This window comes from Phyllobates terribilis, unplaced genomic scaffold (genome assembly GCF_046119375.1).
Source record: "Phyllobates terribilis strain yellow unplaced genomic scaffold, ASM4611937v1 Scaffold_11__3_contigs__length_659146591, whole genome shotgun sequence".
Classification (NCBI taxonomy): Eukaryota; Metazoa; Chordata; class Amphibia; order Anura; family Dendrobatidae; genus Phyllobates; species Phyllobates terribilis.
The window spans coordinates 245,131,036-245,158,597 of NW_027362771.1; positions in this window are offsets into that span (position 1 = coordinate 245,131,036).

Here is a 27,562-nt window from a genome sequence, read left to right on the forward strand (position 1 = left end):
AAATTGACAAAAGATCATAGAGAAGACTTGACTGTGTGGGCCACATTCTTAGAATGGTATAACGGACGTTCTTTGATAATGGAGAAGATAACGGACAATGTCAATTTAGAACTGTGCACGGACGCGGCAGGTAGCATAAGGTTCGGCGCTTATTTCAGGGGCCAATGGTGCATGGGGGTATGGCCCGATGATTGGAAGGAGGCTGCGCAATAAATGGATTTATTTCCGCTGCAACAACATGGGGGTAGTAATAGCAGTTAATAGTTTGTCGGCCTCTTCCCCGCCAGTAATAAGGGTTTTAAGGCAACTTAATCTTTATTGATAAACACCTGTATAACGGCCTCACACATACCAGGCGAGAAAAATTAGATCGCTGACGCCCTTTCTCGTTTTCTGTGGGATCGCTTTTGGTCAGTGACCCGGAAGCAGAGGAGAAGGGGCTCGAGTGCCTGCAACACTTATGGAAATTGGCATTCACACAGCCCAACCTTTAATTAAATTGTCCATATCCCTCAACACGTGGAAGCCATATCAGACAGCCTGGGGGCTGTGGGAGGGTCGAAAAAAGGGGATAAGTAATGCTTTGTCCGAAGACGATCAGGTTGGCTTGCTGCTCCTATGGTTAAGCGAAGGAGCTTGGGAGGGGTTGTCAGTCACCAAGGTAAATCAGGTGATCACGGGCATGGGATTTGGTTTTAGGTCCAGGGAACTTAGAAACCTGATGAAGAATCCCTTAGTGAAACAAGCTGTAAAAGGGTTTCGTCGGGGGCGAGCGCAGAGGGATGGTCAGCGCCCGATGTCATTTAAACTTCTGGAATGCTTGGGAAGAGAACTGCTAGAAATCTGCAGCTCAGAGTGTGAGGTAACACTCTTCCAGCTAGCTTTCTACTGGGCTTTTTTCGGGGCTCTACGAGTTAGCAAGCTTGTAGCCCCATCCAGGAAAGAATGTGGGGGGCACTAGCAAGGGACGTGTTAGCAACCAAGGAAGGAGTGGAATTTTAGTTAAGACATTCTAAAATGGACAAGCTGGGAAAAGGGAAGAAAGTGTGGTTGGGAGTAGTGTGGTATCAGAAATGTGCCCTTTAAAAACCTTTGTGCGTTTCAAGAGGCTTGGAGGGGATTCAAGTGGTCCCCTATTATGTCACGAGGATAGCACATTTCTATCAAGATACTGTACCAATTCACCAGCATTTAAAAAAAAAATCTAAAGAAGGTGGGACTGGATCCGCTCAGTTTTGCCCCTCACTCTTTCACGATAGGGGCTGCTTAGAAACGGCGGCATGTGGTCTAAGCGCGTAGACAGTCAAACGCATAGGGAGGTGGGACATTTTTTATCATACGTGAGACCAGAGGCAACAGTTAACCTGCAATGAATCTGTGTGTTCGTGTTCTAATATCAATATTGTCTTCCGTTTTGGCTCCCCGTTGCTGGTCTGGATAATGGGCCACGCCTACGTCCACTGGGACGCTTTACAAGCAGACGTGAAGCGAGACGAAAGCAACTCGGCATCCAAAGGGCACGCCCACTATACACTAGTTGGGGTTTAGAGGGAGGAGGTAGAGCAGGAGTTAACAAAAGTAGTGCGTTTAGACCACCCCCTGGATATGCTAGTGCTGCACGTGAGGGGTAATGACTTGAGAATTCGGCCCTGTAGGGAACTAGTTAGAGATGTCAGGCATGATTTTCATGGCTTTAGGGAGTCTTGAGTACTTAAGGCGTCAAGTACTCTCGTGGTGGCGTAAGTAGGGTCCTTGAAATTGATTTTAAATTGGTATAGGAGTGCTCACAGGACATGGATCCCTCGGTTATATGTGGTTTTGGGGTCTGGTGATTTGTGGGACTTACAACAAATGGATGTCGATTCACAGGTGTTGCGGTTTTAAACCGTTTGGACCACCCATGTCTTGGGGGATTCGTGGTGCTCCTGGGCTGGTGGTGGACGGCTGGGAGCAAGTGGAATTGTGTCATTGGGATCACCAGACCCATCTTAGCTATGCGTTAATAAAGGCCACTGTGGCCAATTGCATCCAAGCCAGGGTGTCTGTCGCTTTTGGAGGGTAAGGGGGGGAGATAACCGATACACCTCAGATTGACGATACCAATGTCAAGAAAAGGCTGGAGCAATTGGCCAAAGGCAATAGGGCGGAAGCCGGCATGACAGGGGTGTGGCATAGGTGGGGATGGGTATAGAGAAGGTGGGGGCAGCTTATAAGGTCTCCGGGGGAGTGGCTTGGTCTTTTCTTCTCATCTTCAGGACACAACACAAGTCCTTACCACCCTCTCCTAGTGATTGGTAGGCTACACGGGTCGCAGTGACAATTCCCTGCGATGGGCAGCCTATCCGGAATGCGAGAGATGCTTTGCTATGTATCTGCTAATTGTGTACTCCACATCATATATGTTAAAAAAAAAAAAAAGGTGCCAAGCCTGGAATCGCTACGAGCAGCATCCTTTCAAGCCCAGGGGAAGGGTAGTCCTTCAGCTATGGTACCCTGGAGGTTTCCCCCAAATGGGGTTTTTCCTCTCCTGAGTGCTGTAGGAAGACTCTCTGTGAGTCAGAGGCTGCCTTTAGGTGCATGCGTAATTAGGGTCCTTGAAGTTGGTTTTAAATTGGTATGGGAGTGTCCACATGACATGGATCCCTCTGTTATATGTGGTTTTGGGGTCTTTTGATTTCTGTATAAAGAAATATTTATTCAGTTTAATTAGCATTTTGAGGGTGTCAGGCTCCCTTTAGGTAAGCGTGATAACCATTTCATCATTTGAAGAGTGCATCTCAGGTGAAAATACTGTCTCCTATGCTATGCACTTCTAAGGGGTCTTTTTAACAATTGGTGAGGGTCACAGCCAGGTTCCAGACTTGCACAAATCTGCACAGAATTAATAGAGCTAAAACAACAATATATCGACCAAAAGTTGTGTTACACTATAAATACTTAATAGTGCTACTGGCTGACTGTGTCTGATCAGTACTGTGACTCCTGTATGATCTACAGTTTGATGATAGTACCATAATCTCTTTGGGATTGGTATGGTTTTTACCTTGTAATCTGAGATTACATGGAGAGAGACCCTGATTCCAGCAATTTATCACATCCTGGTCTGCATGCTGTTATTTTGATAAGAGCAATATTTTCTCTGCTGTAGATCTACCAGTTCTTTAAATGCTGAGCTTTTTATAACGACACCCAAATCACTGATTGGGAGCTTTCTGTGTAAATTGTAAATTGTCAGAAAGCAAGTTAGAAATGCACTGCAGTTGATGACTAGAATACATTTCTGATACTGATGCTTGGAAGCTGAAGGATGTGCCAAATTCATTAAGGGCACATCTTGGAACAAAACAGAAATCCTTAGGTGAGCTTGTCACTTAAAATTAAAAATATACCTTTAGACTCTTAGGGGCCAATTCATCAAAGCTTTTAAGCCACCATTCTGGCATAAAATGCTTTGAAAAGTCACAAAATTTCACCTCATTTGGCAGCTGCACTAAAATTATGTTAATTTTTATTGTTTTCATGCCATTTCGCTCAGCTCTGACAAAGTGGGAGGAGCTGGGGTGGGATGGGGTCATGGCGATCACTGCTTGTCGAATTGATGACGAGCGACGGCATTCACTATGCCTCAAATCTTCCTCCAGCAGGGACTTGAGATGCACAGTGTGCCTCTTTATGAATCAGTAGTGTCTGACCCCAGCCCATATCCTCATCATGTATTAGGCCCATAGACATCATAATATTAACTTTCATGCATTACTTACAGCAGTTTTACAATTTAGATACAATGAGAGAAATTTCTTAAGTAAAATGTGACAAAACTCCCGCACATGGAACAAGAACTTCACTTCTCTGTATTTTTTTTACTAGAGATTAGGGAATGTTTTCAAATTTTCATTTGTCAGCTTAGCCAAATTTTCCCTGAAAATAAAAAAATAAAAACAAATAAATTGCAATACTGCAAAGCCTCTAATTGCCTAAATGTACATGTATAACTTTTAGCTATTACTTTTTCACATGGGGTACAGCAAAATTATCCCTGCTTATGGAGTATGAAAAGCATTTTTTTTCTAAATTAAGAAGCAATATCTTTTTCACAAGCCATTCCAAAATATTTTTTTATTTAGGGAGCAGAACCAGGTACCCTGTTTGAAAGCAACTAGCAGTAAACTAGCAGTAAAAAAAAATGATCCCCTTTTTGGGATCCACAACAGGTTTGCTACTCTCACAATGAATTATGAATTACAAAAGCTTTTAATCAAACTGTTCAATAGGTATTCCTGTATTTCTTAATGAAGCAGAGAAGGGCTAGATCTTTTCAAAGTGAAAAAAGCAATGGCTTGTCAATAAGTTGAGTTAAAAATTAGACCTATTTTGAGAGCTGTTTCATGTTTGTGTATCCTCAAAAAAACATGCCAGCAGCAGTACAATATAGCTATACAACACACTGAAGTGCAGAAGATGCAAGTGGGTGTCTAGCAGCAGTGACACCTTCTGAAGCAACATAGTGAAAAATTATGATGGGTCAAGCAAGGTAGTATTTAGCAGTTTAGGTCCAGCAACAGCAGTCCCGGCTGTAAAATTACAGTATAGTATTCTAAAACAGAGTGGGCAGACAGGGGATTTGTGACTGGTGTGGCTGTCCATGCCAGTGGCAACGGCTGAAGCTTCTCAGTAGAGATATAAGAAGATGCTGGCAAGGAAGGTTGTACTGACTTGCAAGGAAAACAGATTATCCTTTGATGGGCCTCTGGCCAGGACGCAAAGGGGGCCCACTGTTAATAGTGCCAGTTTCAGCTGAATGTATGTCCCCGCTCCCTGCACCATAATAGAATAGTTAAAATGAAGGCGTCACTGTCTTGCGCCTCCCCATCCCTGTGCACTGGATATGGATCAGCAAAGGATGCAGCACGCTGCTATGGCTGTGGAGGAAGTGGATTGAGCAGAGCATTGGCTGAAGCTCATGGTGTAGCTGTCAAAATCTATGTCATCCTACTCTCATTGATGCAAATGATGTGACATACATTCCATTACACCCTACATTTCCTCACCACTGATAAGCTTGCGACAGGCAAAGAAGGCCATGTGTGACCTGCGTTTGGTACAACTACTGCTGGAACAGCAGCACCTGCATTTTTATCTGTGGTATGAATATTTTTATCTTACGCTACCATGTCCATTGTTAGTGTCATTTTTTCAATGGGCATACATTGTGGACACAAGTATAACGTTTATGTTGTTTACAAAAAATTTTTTACTACACTTCGCAAATTCTGGAAAAATATGGAATCAATCAGATTATAGGTAGGGTACACATGACTGACAAAAAGGCTAATGCCTCGCCAGCCTCCCCATAATATCAGTGTGGCACTCGTATGTATGTGTTTCAATGTCCAATTTGGTGAGCCAAAACAGACCTGCACAGTTAAATGTCTCGATTTAGTGTAATAATAATTTTTGTTTGTCTGCTCAATTATTATTTTGTCTAACAAGGAAAGTATTAATAAATTTCCTCCAATGTTTAAATATTCTTTCTTACAGTGGTTTAGATATTAAATCTAGTGATATCAAATCAGTAATCTAAAAAGATATATTATATAGTATTCTAATGTAAATAGAAATCTAGTGCAAACAAAAAAGTGGTGCACATGACAACCATTCAGAGAAATTTTTGTAGTGCAATTGAGGAATTTAAACTATATTCCATTTTACTGCAATGGACAATTGTTTCAATTTTTTTACTTACTTTTAGTTACATGAGGCACACACAACTGTGCTTTCATAAAAAAAAAGTCATAATACAGAAATCTACATCTTGCCTGATTTATGAATGATATACAGTACAGACCAAAAGTTTGGACACACCTTCTCATTTAAAGATTCTTCTGTATTTTCATGACTATGAAAATTGTACATTCACACTGAAGGCATCAAAACTATGAATTAACACATGTGGAATTATATACTTAGCAAAAAAGTGTGAAACAACTGAAAATATGTCTTATATTCTAGGTTCTTCAAAGTAGCCACCTTTTGCTTTGATGACTGCTTTGTACACTCTTGGCATTCTCTTGATGAGCTTCAAGAGGTAGTCACCGAAAATGGTCTTCCAACAATCTTGAAGGAGTTCCCAGAGATGCTTAGCACTTGTTGGCCCTTTTGCCTTCACTGTGCGGTCCAGCTCACCCCAAACCATCTCGATTGGGTTCAGGTCTGGTGACTGTGGAGGCCAGGTCATCTGGCGTAGCACCCCATCACTCTCCTTCTTGGTCAAATAGCCCTTACACAGCCTGGAGGTGTGTTTGAGGTCATTGTCCTGTTGAAAAATAAATGATGGTCCAACTAAATGCAAACCGGATGGAATAGCATGCCGCTGCAAGATGCTGTGGTAACTATGCTGGTTCAGTATGCCTTCGATTTTGAATAAATCCTCAACAGAGTCACCAGCAAAGCACCCCTACACCATCACACCTCCTCCTCCATGCTTCATGGTGGGAACCAGGCATGTAAAGTCCATCCGTTCACCTTTTCTGCGTCTCACAAAGACACGGTGGTTGGAACCAAAGATCTCAAATTTGGACTCATCAGACCAAAGCACAGATTTCCACTGGTCTAATGTCCATTCCTTGTGGTCTTTAGCTCAAACAAGCCTCTTCTGCTTGTTGCCTGTCCTTAGCAGTGGTTTCCTAGCAGCTATTTTACCATGAAGGCCTGCTGCACAAAGTCTCCTCTTAACAGTTGTTGTAGAGATGTGTCTACTGCTAAAACTCTGTGGCATTGACCTGGTCTCTAATCTGAGCTGCTGTTAACCTGCGATTTCTGAGGCTGGTGACTGAGATAAACTTATCCTCAGAAGCAGAGGTGACTCTTGGTCTTCCTTTCCTGGGGCGGTCCTCATGTGAGCCAGTTTCTTAGTAGCACTTGATGGTTTTTGCAACTGCACTTGGGGACACTTTAAACGTTTTCCCAATTTTTCAGACTGACTGACCTTCATTTCTTAAAGTAATGATGGCCACTCGTTTTTCTTTACTTAAAATTTGTATTATGGCAAGTAAAAGCAGCTAACAGTCTATTCAGTAGGACTATCAGCTGTGTATCCACCAGACTTCTGCACAACCCAACTGATGGTCCCAACCCCATTTATAAGGCAAGAAATCCCACTTATTAAACCTGGCAGGGCACACCTGTAAAGTGAAAACCATTTCCGGTGACTACCTCTTGAAGCTCATCAAGAGAATGCCAAGAGTGTGCAAAGCAGTCATCAAAGCAAAAGGTGGCTACTTTGAAGAACCTAGAATATAAGACATATTTTCAGTTGTTTCACACTTTTTTGTTAAGTATATAATTCCACATGTGTTAATTCATAGCTTTGATGCCTTCAATGTGAATGTACAATTTTCATAGTCATGAAAATACAGAAAAATCTTTAAATGAGGTGTGTCCAAACTTTTGGTCTGTACTGTATGTATGAAAAGTAAACTGTCCTTATCAGGCCCATGTATCAGATGTTGTTTTAAGAATAGGAATTCAAATATATGGCTACTAAAGATACGAATAGCATGCAATTGACAAACCTTTGTATTTTAAGTTAAAAGGAACCCGTTACCTTGGAAACCACTATTTATCTTCAGATTTAGAGTGAATCTGCATGAATATTACTCTGGTACGCAATATGATGGATTTGCACGTACGATGGGTTTGAAATGGTTTTTCAACGAGATGTTCGCTGCTTATTTGTTCCAAGACGTCATAAGGATCCAAAAGCTATTTTTACAGACAGCAGAGGATTTCTTCAGGGATATCACCAGTAGCAACATATAGCACTCTGGCACCATTTCTACATCAAGATTTTCCACCTGAACTATAAGGCTTTGTTCCCATAATGAGCTTTTAGTAAGTTTTTTATGCTGTAGAATTTCTGCACCATTTCTGCACCTATTATTTAAATTATGTTACTTGCAGTTTTTTATTGCATTTTTGTGTGCTGAGTTCTAAGACGAAAACCACTACTTAGCAAAAAGAGCATAAAGGCTCGTCTCACTTTTGCCAGAAAACATCTTGATGATTAACAAGACTTTTGGGAGAGTGCTCTGTGGACTTACGAGACAAAAGTTGAACTTTTTGGAAGGTGTATGTTCCATTATATCTGCCCTAGAAGTAAAGCAGCATTTCAAAAAAGGAACATCATACCAACAGTAAAATATGGTGATGGTAGTGTGATGGTCTAGGGCTGTTTTGCTGCTTCAGGACCTGGAAGACTTGCTGTGGTAAATTGAACCATGAATTCTGTTGTCTAACAAAAAATCCTGAAGTAGAATGTCCGACCATCTGTTCGTTTCCTCAGTCTGAAGCGCACTTGGGTTATGTAGCAGTACAATGATCCAAAACACACCATCAAGTTCGCCTCTGAATGGCTTAAGAAAAACAAAATTAAGACTTTTGAGTGGCCTAGTAAAATTCCTGACCTTAATCTGATTGAGATGCAGTGGCATGTCCTTAAAAAGGTGGTTCATGCTCGGAAACCCTCCAGTGTGGCTGAATTACAACAATTTTTTCAAACATGAGTCAGCCAAAATTTCTCCGAAGCATTGTAAAAGACTCATTGCCAGTTATCGCAAACACTTGATTGCAGTTGCTGCTGCTAAGGGTGGCCAAACTAGTCATTAGGTTTAGGGGGCAATCATTTTTTCACACAGGGCCCTGTAGGTTTGGATTTCTTTTTCCCTTATTAATAAAGACCTTTATTTAAAAACTACAATTGCTTTTACTTGTGTTATGTTTGCCTAGTATTTAAATTTGTTTTGTGATCTGAAACATTTAAGTGTGACAAACATGCAAAAGAATAAGGAATCAGGAAGGGGGCAAACACTTTTTCATACCACTGTATATGCATATTACATGCGTTTTTAATGTGTTTCTGCTGCGGAATTGTTCCTAATTTTATTTTTATCGAAATAAAGCCTTTTTATGGATGAAGTGAGTACTGGTCTCTTCCTGGCCTTTCTAAATATGAGATTCTGGAGGTAGTCAATCCAGTTGTCTTCAGATTAATTTTCCTTCAGTCTTTTCGTATCCCTAATTTGTTCCATAGATCCCTATTAAAAGGGTTTGTTTCTTTAGTGTTGTGTGTCTCGTCCCCGCCTCCTCCAGTTTCTGTCAATGGAGGTTCCGATTACAAGGTACAGAGGATCGTGAATTCTATGAGGTTCGAAATTCTCTCCAATATTTGGTTAATTGGAGGAGATTTTGACCCGATGAGAGATACTGGGTTCCGGCTCGTTCTGTGAAGGCTGATCGTTTGGTTAGGGCCTTCCATCATAGGTTTCCGAGGAATATGGGGGTCCAGTGGCCCCCCTAGAAGAAGGGGTACTATTAAGATTTATCAGCTCAGTGTGTCTTGGACCAAGTGACTGACAGCTCAGTCATCCAGTTTTGTGCAGGGGCGTTCTGAGCTGTTGGTGTTTTGATTAACAGCTCAGCCATCGTACCTGAGTCTGGGAGGTGCTGAGCTTCTTTCATGTGTTTCCTGTTCCAGGTGGTTACCCAGCTACTTAACTGAGCTGTCATTGCCAGACCTCTGCCAGATGTAGCATCTGCTCAGTGGTTTGCCTTGTATATTTGTGCTCTGTTTATTGATCTATTCCTTCCTGACTTTGGACCTCATTCTGACCATTTATTTGCCTAGCCCCTTTGCTCTGATCAACTATCTTCTTGGTATTCTGACCTCAGACCATGACCTGACTTTGCCTTTGTCTTTTCCTTTCAGTTTACTATGTGCTCTCTTGGTATCTGACCCAGGAAAGTTTGACTATTCTGCCTCACGGTCTGTCCATGAGCAGTGACTAGCATCACACTTGCATTCATCTAAACCTGGCCTTATCCAATTGAAAAAAAGTTTTATTGCTCTTAGCAAGAAAAGCTAAAGAATAATCATGCAGATGATTTGCTAATACAAATAAAAGACATAACGCTAAACACCAGGCTTTCGAGAAAATTTACAATAGGAGTCTTCATCAGGCATTGTATAACAAAGTATTTGAAGTTACCTTTTCCAAATGCTACCCATTACGCTTTCAAAAACATTCCTAACTAAAATTAATTCTTCCTTCTTTAACTACATTTGGAATAAACACTGTCCGAGACTTAACTCATGCACTCTTTCATTACCTAAAACTGTAGGTGGCATGGGGGCCCCTAACATTCATAACTACTACTTAGCGGCCTACTTTCTAGAACTATCAAGTAGACCAGGATATGAAGACATTACCTACAATATCCAATTATACCGACATCCAGTACAAGTCTTTAAAGAAGACATTACACCAAATCATGGTTAAGGGTGACCTCTCCAGATCACTTACCCCTTATGAAACTATTTGTTCACAGAAAGGACCTCCGAGAAAAACGCTTTCATCCCTATACAACATCTTACTCTCAAGAGACGTCCCACTGAAAAGAGCCTTCATACTAAAATGGGAAAAAGATCTTGACTGCTCCTTTGCAGAATCTCAAATCAAACACCTTTACAAGTCTTCACACGGCCCCTCACAATGCGTTAAAGCCCAAGAAAATTCATACAAGATAATCACCTATTGGTACACCACTCCGCTCCAGACCCACAAATGGTTTTCTACCACTTCAAATATATGCTGGAGATGTGGAAAACATACGTGCTCCTACCTCCATCTATAGTGGTCATGTCAAATCATACAAGAATTTTGGAAAATTGTATCCCAAACCTTATCCGAATTGCTTCATACGAACATAGTCCTAACCCCTGAACATATTTTTCTAAACTTTCCAATTGATCCAGTTAAAAAGTTCTTATCTAAATTGGCCTCCTTCGTGTTAACAGCCGGCAAACTTCTCATACCTCCACTTTGGCGCACTTCAAATATTCCAAACAAGAAACAATTAATCCTCAAAATTGACCAACTATACTATACTGAAGAACTGGCTGCACCCTCAAAACAAAACATCATTCTCTTTCAATATGTCTGGAATCCTTGGCTGATCTACAGGAATTCTGCTAACTTTCTATCCTCAACCATTTAATGCTTTATTAATATTTTGAAGATCTGACTAAGAATATACTGGACCTCCCCCAACCCCCCACTCCCTCCTTCCTTTCCCTTCTCCTTTACCAAAATATGTCTCAACCCTTCCTTTCCTTCCTATCCATATTGATATATACCTGAGACAATCTAGTCTATTTTTCTACTTTATGATTCTAGTTTATATATCTAAGAAAAAAAATCTATTTTTGGAATCATCTTCTCTTTTCTTAATATTTCTATATGACAAACTTATCATATACATGTGATGTAACAAGAATAATCTGCTTGAATATATAAATATCTCAAATTTATGTTAACTTGTTATATACCTTCAAAGATTCTTTGTGAAAACAGTCATCTTCTGTTTGTCCTTTAATGTATTTAATTTTTAATAAATAAAACATTGAAAACAAAGTATTTGAAGAAACACATAAATACACAAAACAAAACAAAAAAACAAAAGAATGAGCTGAGAGAATCCATCCTTTATTAGCTCAGATAAGCAAAGTGAAAGTTATATTTTCTGTAAATGAATGAAAGCTCAGATATACAGTATGTCTCCTGTCTTCTCTGCACTAGATTCCTTAGATGTTACATTGTGACTAGTGTTGCACCAATAAGCTCGCAAAATATGTTCGCTTTGCCTTGACTGCATGTCTCACGGCTATTTGACATCCGTGACACATGATGGAAATGCTTGACAAACAGGCAATTCCTGCATGTGTTGCGGCTGTCTAACAGTCACGGCACCGCGAACATATTTTGCGAGCATGCCGAAGAAACTCGGTTAGGACTCAAGCGTGCTCGGATAAAACTTTACTCGAGCACGCTGGAGCAACACTAATTGTGACAAAAATCCTTGTGACAGATTAAGGCTTGTGTTAATCATGTCAAAGACTGCCATAAATTTGTATTCACAAATATTTCTGTTCTCTATGTGATTTTAAGTTGTCTTTTATTATAATAAAATATCTGACCACTACTTGGTCACACATTCATAGTCCACTAAAAAAATCGATCCTCAAGGGACTACTCCCTTTAGCTTGCAGTGCTGAGTATAACAGTATCTGTGTTTCACACGTTTTAAAATTGCCATATGTCAAATTTCAACTTGTAACTTTCAACCGAAAATTTGTAGTATGCAGTAGAAAGGTTTAATTCTTTACTAGTGTTGAGCGAACATGCTCGACACTGCTCGGTACTCGCCCGAGCATCACGCTACTCGGGATGTTCGGCGAGCACCGAGCATTTCCGGGTTACTCGGGCGGGAGCTCGGGTCTCCGCCCTGCATGTTTGGCGCTCTTTACAGAGCCAATGAACATGCAGGGATTGCCAGCCAGCCACTGTAATGCCGCAGCCATGTTGTTTGTGGGCATTACAGTGACTGGCTGGCCTCACAGCGTCACCTCGAGTATTTAAAACTGGGCGCCGCCATCTTGGACACAGTCACTCTGGATCAGACAGTGTAGGGACAGCGCTGCTGATTTAGGGAGAGATATATCCTGCAAAATAGTTAGTGTAGGGTCTGTAAAGGCTGCCAGATCAAACAAACAGTCCTTCTCAGGACTAATATCCATCCCAGGTATATCAGGCAGGCAGGCAGTCAGGCTGTATAGGAGACGCAGTGGTTATACCAGCAAAAGCTGCATTACAGCCCTGTGTGCTGCTCCTGTTGCTGAAATTGCTGGACTTAGCTCCAGGTCCCGGGGGCCAGGAAAAATCCTTTTTTTTTTATCTAAATCCTCTTTTTTTTTTTCCTCCTTCACAATGTACAAATACCCATCTTATTAACCTTTTGGTGCCGCCCCCCACACAAAAAAAGTGTGCCTCTGATTTTTCAGACACAAATATATCTGTTGAAAATAGTCTGGTGTAGGCCCGAGAAATACAAGTGTGGTTTTGCAGTTCTATGGGCTATTTGTATCTAAAAAAAACAGTTTGAGTGTGTTGCTCACTGTTCAGCCGCAAATATATATATATTTTAAAAAGCCTGGTATACTCCAGTAAATTATTACTGTGGTTTTGATGTTCCACGGTAAAACATCTCTATTATCCTGTTTTTGGCATTTTTTGCTGTATAAAAATAATAAGTGTCTCCCTGATTTTTCAGACACAAATATATCTGTTGAAAATAGTCTGGTGTAGGCCAGAGAGACAGAAGTGTGCTTTTGCTGTTCCACGGTAAAAAAATCTCTATTATCCTGCTTTTTGCATTTTTTGCTGTAAAAAAAAAAAAATAGTGTCTCCCTGATTTTCCAGACACAAATATATCTGTTGAAAATAGTCTGGTGTAGGCCCGAGAAATACAAGAGTGGTTTTGCAGTTCCATGGTACAAACCTCTGTATTATCCACTTTTGGGCCATTTGTATCTAAAAAAAAACAGTTTGAGTGTGTCTCTCACTGTTCAGCCGCAAATATATATATATTTTAAAAAGCCTGGTATACACCAGTAAATTATTACTGTGGTTTTGATGTTTCACGGTAAAACATCTCTATTATCCTGTTTTTGGCATTTTTTGCTGTATAAAAATAATAATAGTGTCTCCCTGATTTTTCAGACACAAATATATCTGTTGAAAATAGTCTGGTGTAGGCCAGAGAGACAGAAGTGTGCTTTTGCTGTTCCACGGTAAAAAATCTCTATTATCCTGCTTTTTGCATTTTTTGCTGTAAAAAAAAAAAAATAGTGTCTCCCTGATTTTTCAGACACAAATATATCTGTTGAAAATAGTCTGGTGTAGGCCCGAGAAATACAAGTGTGGTTTTGCAGTTCCACGGTACAAACCTCTGTATTATCCACTTTTGGGCCATTTGTATCTAAAAAAAACAGTTTGAGTGTGTCGCTCACTGTTCAGCCGCAAATATATATATATTTTAAAAAGCCTGGTATACACCAGTAAATTATTACTGTGGTTTTGATGTTCCACGGTAAAACATCTCTATTATCCTGTTTTTGGCATTTTTTTCTGTATAAAAATAATAATAGTGTCTCCCTGATTTTTCAGACACAAATATATCTGTTGAAAATAGTCTGGTGTAGGACAGAGAGACAGAAGTGTGCTTTTGCTGTTCCATGGTAAAAAATCTCTATTATCCTGCTTTTTGCATTTTTTGCTGTAAAAAAAAAAAATAGTGTCTTCCTGATTTTTCAGACACAAATATATCTGTTGAAAATAGTCTGGTGTAGGCCCGAGAAATACAAGTGTGGTTTTGCAGTTCCACGGTACAAACCTCTGTACACATCCACTTTTGGGCCATTTGTATCGAAAAAAAACAGTTTGAGTGTGTCGCTCACTGTTCAGCCGCAAATATATATATATTTTAAAAAGCCTGGTATACACCAGTAAATTATAACGGTGGTTTTGCTGTTCCACGGTAAAATATCTCTATTATTCAGGTTTTGGTAGTTTTTTCCATAAAGAAAAACAGTAGTGTCTCCTGACTGTTGTGGCACAAAAATATATCTGTTGAAAATAGTCTTGTGTAGGCCCGACATCCCAGTGTGGTTTCGCAGTTCCACGGGTCAAATCGCTGTACTATCCAGTTTTGGGCCTTTGGTATCTAAAAAAAAAGCAGTTTGAGTGTGTGGTTCACTGTTCAGCCGCAAATATCTCTATTTAAAAAAATTTGGTGTACCCCAGTAAACAATAACTGTGGTTTTCCTCTTCCACGGTTCTAATCTACTCTTTATTACCCTTTTTCCATTGATAGTGCAAGTGTAAGCTATTTTACTTCATTTACAATGGGCAAGGCGCGTGGCAAGGGACGTGGAAGTGGACGTTCTGGTGATGGTTCGTGCAGAGGACGGGGCCGTAGCCAAGGTGAAAATGTGCCACAACCAACAGCCACATCTTCTCGCTCCCACTTCTTGCCCGAATTACTAGGGAAGCACAGAACAAGACCAGTATTGAGAACTGATCAGTGTGAACAGGTTATTAATTGGATAGCAGACAATACTTCCAGTTAGCTGGGCACCACCACCTCCGGTCTGTCTTCCACATGGTCAACTCTTAGTAGCCGTGATTCTCGACCGCATACTCCTCCTCACCCTGATGCTTCTTCCTCCCACCATGCCGAATGTCGTCAGACAGCAAGTGTTCCCACACTTGGACACTCTGAAGAGCTGTTCACTGGTCCATTTCCAAATTTGGGCCCCTCGCCTGATACGCTTGAAGTGGTGGAAGAGGAGATCCCATGTTGCGATGCCCAAATATTTGAACAGCCACGGCCACAGGAAGTCGACTTTGGCAATCTGTCACAAGAGGTGGACGATGACGAGACACAATTGCCAGAAAGTGAGGTGGAGGATCGTGGTGCGCAAGTGGAAGAGGAGGAGGTGGTGGATGATCTAGTAACTGACCAGACATGGAAGGAGGACATGCAGAGTGAGGCCAGCAGCACACAGGGGGAGGGAGGCAGAGTACCCCAACAGGCAGGAAGAAGCAGTGTGGTGGCCGCAGACAGAAGGCAGGCAACCGTTCCCCGCAACACTAACACGAGGGACGTTGCCAGTACAAGCGGTAGGTCTTCCAGAGTCTGGAATTTTTTTAAAGACTCTGCTGATAACCCCTAAAAGGCCATATATTCCACGTGCCATGCCAGCATCAGCAGGGGTGACAAAACTACCAGCCTGACCACCACCAGCATGATCAGGCACATGGCAGCAAAACACCCGACTTTGTGGGGCGAAACCCAGGGTCCACGACCAGTGTCAGCGGGTGTCACCACTGCTTCTTCCACTGTTGTGCGTGCAATAGAACCCCCTGTTGTGTGTGCAAGGCAATCCCCTGTCCATACTGCATGTAAAGATGCCCCCTCCTCTCAGTCTTCACTTGTTATGGCAGTTTCTCAAGAAACAGCATCAACGTCCACGTCCACGTCCCACCGCAGCGTTCAATTGTCCATATCCCAGACCTTTGAACGAAAGCGGAAATTCGCAGCTAACGCCCCACAGGCCACAGTCCTAAATTCGCACATTTCACGACTGCTTGCATTGGAAATGCTGCCTTTTAGGCTGGTGGAGACGGAATCCTTCCGCATTCTTATGGCGGTGGCCGCCCTCGGTACTCGGTCCCCAGCCGACACTATTTTGCCCGGTGTGCCATCCCCGCACTACACAAGCACGTGTCCCAAAGTATCTGCCGTGCCCTCAACAATGCAGTTACTGGGAGAGTCCACCTGACAACGGACACGTGGACAAGTGCTTGTGGCCAGGGACGGTACATCTCTCTGATGGCACACTGGGTAAACATAGTGGAAGCCGGGACCCAGTCGGACCTTGGGACGGAACACATCCTCCCCACACCGAGGATTGCGGGCCCTATGTCAGTCAGAGTTGCCCCCACAGTGTACAGCTCCTGCGCATCCTCCTCCTCCTCCTCATGTTCAGCCTCCATCTCAGATATCACCACATCAGTTACAAGCTGGAAGCATTGCAGTACTGCCTCCGCCAAGCGGCAACAGGCTGTGCTGAAACTCATAAGCTTAGTTGATAAACCTCACACTGCTTGTGAGTTGCGGACAGCTGTGAAAGAGCAGGCAGATCTGTGGCTGAGACCGCTGAACCTACATCCCGGCATGGTCGTGTGTGACAATGGCCGTAACCTGGTGGTGGCTTTGAGGCGAGGTGAGATCACACACGTACCATGCCTGGCTCATGTGCTTAACCTCGTGGTTCAGCGGTTTCTTAAATCGTACCCCGAGTTACCAGATCTGCTCGTGAAAGTACGCCGCCTGTCAGCTCATTTTCGCAAGTCGGCTACAGCTTCCGCCGCCCTTGCTGTGTTGCAGCAGCGTTTGCAGCTTCCGGCACACCGACTGGTGTGTGATGTCCCCACACGTTGGAACTCTACCCTCCACATGTTGCAAAGGATTTGTGAGCAGAAGAGAGCAGTTGTGGAGTACCAGCTGCAACAAGGCCGTCGATATTCAGGTCAGACTCCACACATAATACCTTAGGAGTGGACCTGGATGTCTGACATATGTACCATCCTGACAATCTTTGAGTAGGCCACCAAGATGGTGAGTGGCGATGACGCCATCATTAGTGTCAGCATCCCACTTGTCTGTCTTTTGCAACGCTCTCTGCAGAGAATTAAAGAGGAGGCATTGCAGCCAGAGTATGATGAGATGGATCAAGAAGCCGTAGCAGGCGATTACACACAGCCCAGCCTCATCTCATCCCAACGTGCATTGGGGGACAATGAGGGAGAGGAGGAGGAGGAGGAGGAGGAGGAAGAACAGGAGCTGCTATCATTGGTTGTAGACGGTAGTACCTGTACAAGTGTCATACCGTCGATTCAGCGTGGGTGGCCTGAGGACAGGGTGGAGGAGGAAGAGGAGGAGAAGGAGGAGAGCATGGTCAGTCGTCATCTTGGTGACGACACGGAAATCTTGCCCGTTACCAGTCTGGCACGCATGGCTGACTTTATGTTACGCTGCCTTAACCGTGACCCTCGCGTTGTCAAAATGTTGGGTGACAGTCATTACTGGTTGGTGACACTTGTAGACCCCCGCTACAAGGAGAACTTTCACTCTCTTATTCCTGAGGTGGAGAGGTCTACAAAAATGGGGCAATACCAGAAGGCCCTTGCTGCAGAACTCTTAAAAAAATTCCCATCTGAACACGCTAGCGGCAAAGGTCACAGTTCGTTGCCCAACCAAGGCGTACAGGCAAGAGAGATGCAACTCCAATTCAGCAGAGGCAGGGGAACACTGTCAACGTTCTGGGACAGTTTTCTGACACCCGCCCAGCTTACAGGCCCCGAGGCGCAGGGTACTCTCACAAGGAGTGGAAAGTTTCAAAAGATGGTGAAGGAGTACCTTGCCGATCGTACCAGCGTCCTCCGTGATTCCTCTGTGCCTTTTAATTATTGGGTTTTCAAGCTGGACACTTGGAATGAACTCGCTCTGTACGCCTTGGAGGTCCTGGCCTGCCCTGCCGCTAGCGTGTTATCGGAGCGTGTTTTTAGTGCCGCTGAAGGAATTATAACTGATAAGCGCACTCGCCTGTCAACTGACAATGCTGACAAGCTGACCCTTATCAAAATGAACAAGGGCTGGATTGGGCCAGACTTCTCATCACCACCAAATGACAGCAGAGTAACATAAAGTCAAATCCACTGTGTTATTTCGGGAGGTGTATTCACATGCACCGCTTCACACCCACACATGTGTATACACTTCCTCGTTTCGGCTGTTTAATCTTCTTCTCCTTATCCTCAGCCTCCACCACCACTATACCACCAGGGTGCCAGCATTGCAAGTTCCTCTGTCCTAATTTTTGGCAGCTTTTGCTGAGAAAGCATAAGCAAATACCATGGGACACCCACTCCCCAATAATGGGACTTATGTTTGTAATATGCTGTACTGCATGGCTCTTGTAAGGGGCATTGCAAGTTGCTCCATCCTAATTTTTGGCAGCTTTTGCTGGGAAAGCATAAGCAAATACTATGGGAGACCCACTCCCCAATAATGAGACTTATGTTTGTAATATGCTGTACTACATCTCTTGTAAGGGGCATTGCAAGTTGCTCCGTCCTAATTTTTGGCAGTTTTTGCTTGGAAAGCATAAGAAAATACTATGGGAAACCCACTCCCCAATAATGGGACTTATGTTTGTAATATGCTGTACTGCATGGCTCTTGTAAGGGGCATTGCAAGTTGCTCCGTCCTAATTTTTGGTAGCTTTTGCTGGGAAAGCATAAGCAAATACTATGGGAGACCCACTCCCCAATAATGGGACTTATGTTTGTAATATGCTGTACTGCATGGCTCTTGTAAGGGGCATTGCAAGTTGCTCCGTCCTAATTTTTGGCAGCTTTTGCTGGGAAAGCATAAGCAAATACTATAGGAGACCCACTCCCCAATAATGGGACTTATGTTTGTAATATGCTGTACTGCATGGCTCTTGTAAGGGGCATTGCAAGTTGCTCCGTCCTAATTTTTGGCAGCTTTTGCTTGCAAGGCATAAGCAAATACTATGGGACACCCACTCCCCAATAATGGGACTTATGTTTGTAATATGCTGTACTGCATGTGACGCGCCCCCTGGGCCGTGTGTACACATGTGTGGGATACCCGATGCCTGGTCTCTGGGGTCTGTAGTCTCCGTGGCGGTGACCCGGTCCCGTGGCTCAGGCTGGTCAAACCAGTGGCAATCTTTCTTAGGTTTTGAGGTTAATTGTCCGACTGCGCCACCCGTGGATTGCGGTCAGGGAGTACCACCGCTGCGAGGCAGACCGCTGAGGCTGGTGTTGTGTGCGCAGCATAAAATGGGATAACTCCCCTCGGGAGGAGTATAGCCTCAGGGCAGTGAGTGTGGATGATGGGGGTGATGGTGCACGAGCGCAGCAGGAATGACTCAGAGTCTTTGCAGTGCAGTTCAGGGTCTTTACTGATGATTATAAGGTAGACCCTCCCGGAAGTACTGGCTAGCATAAGAGGCCTGGTCAGTCTGTGAGCAAGCAGGAGTTCCCCTGGCCAGGTGGAGTTGTAGGCCTCCCCGTCTGTCTGCACTCTTCCTGGCTACCTTGCTGTAAGCGGGTAGAAGTAGCCCACGTCCCTGAGTGTACCGTGTAGTGCTCACCCGTATGGCTGGTGACTTGGGGCCTTCTGTTAGCCTCCGCTCCACGACGGCGGTGCTGGTCCCTTGCTTGTGACTGAGCCTCCGGGCTTCTATGGCCAGAGGACCTGAAATCCCCTGCCGGCTGGTTTCTGCTGCTGGATATATAAGTCCTCACAGCTTCGGACTCCTGTGTCCGGTTACTATTGTCTTCTGCCAGGGCGAGCTCTGCTCAGCTTCCAGCCCCTCGTCTTTAGCTCCTAGCTCCTACAGAGCTCCTTGCTGTTACTTTCCCTTGCTCTCACTCTGACTCTTACTGTTCTCTGTTCTCTGACTCACTCAACCCCACCCCAGATCCAGTTTATAAGGGTAGAATTCTCCCCTCCCAGGACTGGGGCAGGGGGATGTTGCATGTTTAAGGGATCCTGACCAGGAAAGCTCCCACTTGCTCTCCAACGTAATCTCTATTACTGTGGTGACCAGACCCCTGGGGTGCCACACATGGCTCTTGTAAGGGGCATTGCAGTACCTCATAATTTTTGGAAAGCATTCCATTCACTGCTTAGGCCAACAGTGCACAGAAGACCCAATTGCTATAAATAGAAAAAAAGGTTTAGTTAACGCCCTCTGACCTCCATGTCATTTCCAAGGGGCATTGGAGTGCCTCGAAATTTTTGATAGGCATTGCACTCACTGTATGCCCTATAACTGTGTAGCCAAACCACTCCTTTTGTTACAGAAACATATCCTACAAGACATATCTGGTTGACTGGCCTGATATTGATGTGAATGGTCCCTGTTCCTCCTGCTCTTTCTCCTTTGCCACTACCTCATCCATCATTTATCACCTGAAGCTTTGTTTTAACGGGAGTCATAGAACTTGGATAGTAGCAGGAAAACATCGAGCAATCCTCGGAGGAGGTAGGATATGCGCCAAAACGTTGACCTCCTCAGGCCTAGCCGCTACTACATACATGCGCTTGCATTACAACAAAACAAAGCAGATGCTAACTTCTATCATCCTCATCATGCTCCTCACCTTGTTACTCTCAACTCCCCTGATGGAGAAGCCAGGGCCCACCGGAGGAGTCTGATAGTCCGGTGGGCTCGGCCAATGCTGCCCTAAAGCAGGCCAGGCTAAGAAAAGTGTGGGAAAGGTTACCGGTGCCAATAGGTGTGGCTGGGGACCGAGTATGGATACCCGGCCACCCCCTGGAGGCTGGGGAGCAAGCGGGGACACCCGGCCACCAGGCGGCTGGGGACTGAGTATGGATACCAGGCCGCCGACACAGCCATGGCGTGGTGGCCAGATTCCGCCTCCACATGCCTAAAAGGCCCAATTTAAAGTGCAAGCAAGCAGTATGGTATTGCAGCCTGGGGGTGGGTGGGTGGCAGGCTGCATACTTGCGCTTGCAATGCAAGGAATGGGAGAGGTACAATTGAACACTGCCCTGGGACAAGGACTTGAATGGGGATAGTTGCAAGTCTGCAACGACAGGTGCAAAGTGGGAGGCATCTTCGCATGTACCATGAACACGGTTTGGCATGCACACACTACAGCGGAATAGGCTCTCCTTCCCACTAAATGCACTGGGGAGGGCACAGGTAATGTTTTGGTATACGCGCTTAATCTTATGTATAAGGCACACCAGGACAAATAGGGGCGGCTGGGGACTGAGTATGGATACCTCGCTGCCGAAGCAGCCATGAGGTAGCGGCCAGCTTCGGCCTCCTCTAAACTAAAAGGCCCCATTTCAAGTGCAAGCTAGCAGTATGAATTGCAGTCTGGGGGTGGGTGGGTGGCAGGCTGCACACTTACACTTGCATTAAAATAAAACATAGCAGATGCTAACTTCTGTCATCATCATCATGCTCCTCACCTTGGCACTCTCAACTCCACCGATGGAGAAGTCAGGGCCCACCGGAGGAGTCTGGTTCTCTGGTGGGCTCGTCCAATGCTGCCTAAAGCAGACCGGGCTAAGAAAAGTGTGTGGGGGGATGTTCCAAGGAGAAATAGGGGCGGCTGGGGACCGTTTATGGACACCCGACTGCCCCCAGGCGGCTGCGGACCGTGTGGACACTCGGCCGTGGGGCAGCTGGGGACTGAGTATGGACACCCGGCCGCTGGGCGGCTGGGGACTGAGTATGGATTCCAGGCTGCCAACACAGCCATGACGTGGTGGCCAGATTCCGCCTCCACATGCCTAAAAGGCCCAATTTCAAGTTCAAGCAAGCAAGCAGTATGGTATTGCAGCCTGGGGGTGGGTGCAAGTCTGCATCTTCTGATGCGGCAAGGATCACTTATGATGGGCACACTTTTAGACAGTGACCTGGGAGTCAGAGATGCTTCCAGGGGTCTTCCCCATGCTGTTCCCATGTCTTTTCAGCACTTTATGCATGTGTCACACAGCACATGGCCAGATAAGGTTGTAAAATGTTAAAATGACATTTCCCGGTGAATGCATTTGTCATAGTTGAAAGCAATACAAAAGTGCAAAAACGCATAAAAAATGCTACTTGTGAACATAGCCGAAGGTGTGGAGGAGTATTTTTGTTTTTGGTCATTTATTTTAACTTATACACAAGTCTTTTCCCTGGAAAGGATGTTCCTTAACATATTTCACAGGAAAAAAGTTTCACTTTCGTTTTATTGTGAGCCTGTAAAAGTGGCTTAATACCTCTGACCACGTTGTTGACAGCAGTGACCAGGGGGTCAGAAATGCTTCCTGGGGCGATCCCCATGCTGTCCCCATGTCATTTGAGCACTGTCACTATCGTTTTGGGCACTTGTTAGGCTTTTAAAAGACTGCCGGGGGTGCCACCGCAAAAATGCTCGAGTCTCCCATAGACTAACATTGGGCTCGTTGCTCGGGTCGAGCACCCGAGTATCACGGCGAGCTCGGCCCGAGCTTCGAGCACCCGAGCATTTTAGTGCTCGCTCAACACTATTCTTTACGCTTTACTACTAAACCAAGCACTTTTTTTCTTGCTTGAGAGTTCTCTATTATTTCAAAAGATCTGATCATGCTCAGGCTATTTTACAGGCCACAGGGAAGCCAATCTCTCAATATTCATGTCCACTTGCACACATAATAAAAAAGGCTCACACAGTCCATGCTTCTGATGATTCCCATTAACTGAAATCCCAAATCTAAATCATAACAAAGTCCAAGCTGTCTCTCAGAGTTGATTACCTCCTTCTCCACCAGACTGAAGGCTTCACACAAAACTGCAGTTCTGTGCAGGACATTTTTCTCCAACTCCCTCTTTGCTATGAAACTCAGACATTCTGCCTCTTAATACTTTACCACTTCCCAACTCTGCTACTTTTTGAATCTTTGTCAACCCTCACAAAGCTATTATGAACAAGACACACCTTCACTTAACACAGTTTCCACCTTAACGATGCTTCCACCACAGACAAGCTCAGGCCTATTTATGCCTATTCATGTGGTTCCACTGTACACACTTTCGGACTATTACCAAACTGCTCTTATTTACTTCTGGACTGCCAATAGACTTTAAACATTCAGGCACACTTTACTCTGCAATGAGTTTATTACCATGCTTTTATTCTTGATCTTTTTATAGACAGCTCTGAATCAGATTAAGTCATATTATTACTGAATGTAGGGAGGTACAGGAGCTGCTGGCTCGTAATAAACCCAGTCAACTCTGCTATGCATCCAGAATTCTAAATTTCCCTTGTAACTTGGGCTAGCATTTCAGCCCCAGTTACAAGGGAAATTAGCAATAAAAAAAGTATTAATATGATAAAGTACTCCAAAGGACTATTAAGGCTGCATGGGTACTCATTGTGTAAAATAAATAAAAAATAAATCAATAAAACTTTTTTAGTGGAATAAAACATTTTAGTTTGTTTTTAATTTCACCTGTTTCCATATATTAGCAATCAAAGTATTTGGCACCTAATGAGTTACCTTAAGTTAAGTCAAGTGGGTGTTATCACTGGGGGTGTGTACTTCTTAGCTCTATATGAATGGCTTTCTGATAATACCCACTTGGACTTAACAAAAGTTAACAAATTAGGTGTCAATACTTTGATTGCTAATATCCCCGCAATGGAGATGCAAACTGAAATTTAGAAATGTTTTATTGCATTCTGCAGACACTATTACATTGAGTGTTCAATTCAACATGTGAAATTTGATGAAAAGTCCTCTTTTAAAGATCATGTACAATGAAACCCAAAGTGTGCCTGGTGAGGAACAGAATAAAATGGTCATTTCCTTAATTGGTTAATTTTACCCCCTCTTGCTCCCCTTTTAGTGCTATAATGCATTTTTCAGTCCCACAAGTAGTTACTAAGCTTTTCCTGGGCATACACTGACAATGGCACTTTCCATGTAAATTGCGAATAATGTTTACACCTCTTACATGCTAACTGGTGGTAAACACTTAGAAGGTGGTATATGGCTGGTTAAGAATTTAGAATATTTACTACTTTTGCATTCTAGGTCTTCTGCATGCCAACAGTGTGAACATCCAGACCAAGGTGCAATGGGGCAAGTACAATTATTGCAATTACAACTTACAATGGAACTGTAGTTTAAGCAAACTTTGCATAAAACAGCAGTACCAGTTAATATAAGAAACATTATCCTTTGTCTTATCAGAGAATTCTGCTTCCTTTCCTATTAATCAGATTTTCCTCCCCCTTCCTCTAAACTTTTAATCACTTTGAAAAAGCAGCTTAAGGCTATGTGCCCACGATGCAGAAATGAAGCAGAAATTTTCCTGAGCATTTCTGCATCTCCTTGGCAGGAAAACACATGTGGTTTTTGCACGCATTTTTGAGGCGTTTTTGATGCGTTTTTGCATGCGTATTTGCCATGCGTTTTTCCAATGCATTGTATAGGCAAATACGCATGCAGAAACGCACAAGAATTGGTCATGTCCGTATTTTTTCTGCCAGCAAAATCCGCGCAGAACAAATCCTGACCATGTGCACAGGACTTGCAGAATGTCATAGGAAGTTATGGGATAAGGTATGCAATGCATTTCTGGAGCGTTTCCGCGCTGCAAATCCACACCAAAAGATGCACCAAAAACGCATCTTGGGCACACAGCCTAAATCTGTCTTGCTCAGACAAGACAGTCTGCAAGCTCACATTACATTGGTGTTATGCAGTTTATTTTATTTTATGAATTGGGGAGGGGGAAATTGCATTAGGAATAAACTGAGGAAATAGGCAGAGGAAGACATGGAAAGATCTTGGTCAGGTTTTCAACAAATCTTTCCTCTCACATCCAATCTGATTTTACATCTACGCTGCTTAGTACTGATGGATAATGTCCTTCATGCTGCTGCTACTTGTCTTTGTGCTGAAAAAATGAAAGAGCAGGGAGCCATCTCTGTGTGCTTTGCTCCATATGGGGGATATCATAACAACTAGACTCCAACCACCAGCTCACAGTTGATTGTAAATTAAGAGATAGAGTCTGTAGAGAAAAAAAATTGGTGATAATGCATATTATAAGTCATATAAAGGCCAGAAATACCGCTATTCTTCGTGTACTCCCTGGTCAGCTTATTCTAACACACTTTAACTGAAGCATTATGTGCTGTAAAAATTTCTTCTCATGATAAAAATGGCACTAGGACATAACTGTACTGATATACAAAGTGGGAATGTGTGGTATGACATGTAAAAAACATTCTTTATTAGCCCATCAGTTTTGTTACAATTTTGTTTTGAAATTGTTCCACCTTTTCTAAGAAGCCCAGTTTTTTTTTGCAAATGCTAATTCCAATGATTTAATCAATTATTTTGTTTCTAAATGTAATATATTCATGTAAAAATATAAAAAGTACAGTTTTAATTTACTATATTATGTTCAATCACAAATAACTAATACTACAAAATAACAGGAATAACACAAGTAAATGCCTTTATAGAGAAGAACAAGACATTTTCTATATTTTACAAGACACACAATTGTTAATTGTTAAGAAACAGGAATGCAATTTATAATACCAAAGTTAAATATCAAATGCATTAGGCATTGACCTTTCACTAAGCAGAAATCAATAAGTTGCTGTTCAAGTTTTTATTCAGAATAATTTGAGTTATGGTCAACCTTTGCAGGAATAAGTTTGTGGCATTTGGTTTTAACAGAGCTGAAATGGCAGTCTTGATTATGAAGTTAAGTGACATGTTCCTCATGTAATCAAGATGGTTTAACATGAGGTTACAAGGCACTTGTGTCCAATATTATGCTGAGAGTTATATAACTACAAGTATAAAACATAATTTTTACAAGACGGAAATTTCATTACTGCTAGAGACAATCGAATATTTTGAACTTTGAATTCACCAATTTCTACAAATTTTTACCAAAAATTTGATTCAGTCTGAATTGATTTGCCATGAAACTCAATATTGCAAAGCCTCCAATTGTCCTGAAATGACTTGATACAACCCATTTTAAGCTCTATAAGATAAATACAGCCTTAGTAATATCAAAGTGACCTCATCATAGCAACTGATGATAACCAGTTAGTAGTCAACTGCCTATTTAATAACATAGGGCAATAACAAACTTTTCTTTTTTTTATTGAAAAGATAGTCCAAATATTATCCCACTTAGTTATGAGTAGGCAGACTTTTCTGTGCAGAATAGTGACTCAAACTGTGTGTTACTCTCAGAAGTAACATCATCTTGTTATGACTCAGACAAGTGATGTGACATACAGTATATTCCATAAAACCTTCTGCTTATGACTCGCCCCCTGGGCCGTGGGGCACCTGGAACCGGGCTTCAGTGCAATGTTGGGGGTAGTAGTGGCAACCCGATCCCGTGGCTCAGGGTGGTCAGACCAAATACTGTGGCAGTCTATTTTTAGATTTAGGAATGTCCGACTACGCCACCCGTGGATTGCGGCTATTATGAACTGCCGCTGCAAGGCAGTCCACTGAGGCTGATGGTGTGTGCAGCTGAGATAGTATAACTCCCCACGGGAAGAGTGTAGCCTCAGGGCAGCATATGTGGATGCTGGGGGTGATGGTGCAGGTGCAGCATAAATAACACAGAGTCCAATGAGTCCAGGGTTTTTACTCACAGTTGTTATCCATGTCACTGCCCAAGCCATGCTGGGTCCACCAGGTGAGGGGCTCGGTCAACCCCCAGGCAATTCAGGAGTATGGCACAGGACCCCCTTCTGTCCTTCCTCTGGTCTCTCGTGCCCCACCAGAGACCAAACTTCTGTCCAGCTGCCGCGGATCTATGTGGGCAAACGTGGGCCCCATTTCCCGCTATCCTATATGCTGCCTTCCTAGCAGGTTTGGCGGGGGGTCGCACCAATAGATGATCACGACCTCCGGTCTTTGGCTAAGGGATGATTTACCTCCACCAACTTGGGAATCCGGTACCCTTATTCTGCCTGACCCTTCACCCGTTATCTCGTGGGTTCTTAGGGTCCCTTCTGCCTTCTTGTTTCTGGAGCCTTTCTACTCCTCTTTCTTTCCACCTTTCTTCCTTCCTTCTCCTTCTACTCTTCTCCCTTCTGGCTCCGGCCTTCACCCTAGGCCTGCCTCGTGGAGCTAAGCTCAGGCTGAGCCAGAGCTCCCTGTCAGCTCTCTCTGGCTGAACTCCTTCTCTGACTCAACTGTCTCCTAAGATGGCCCCCACCTTTTTATCTGCTTCTCTGTGTCTGAGCCCAGGTGAACTGCACCCAATGAGCTCCTTCCTATGCTCCAGAAACTGTCCCCTTCTGCTCCTACATCACTGGGTTCTCTCCCACCTCCCACTCCAGCCAGGGACATGGTCAGCCGTGCCTGCATATATATAAATGGGAGCACCATCGAGCCGTCCCCCGGAAATGGGGTGAGTGTGTGGATGCAGCTAACGAGCCCTGGTCCATACTCCATCCTTACCTGGGAGTGGAATATCACACCTCTGGTTGAGGAGCAATACCCCTGT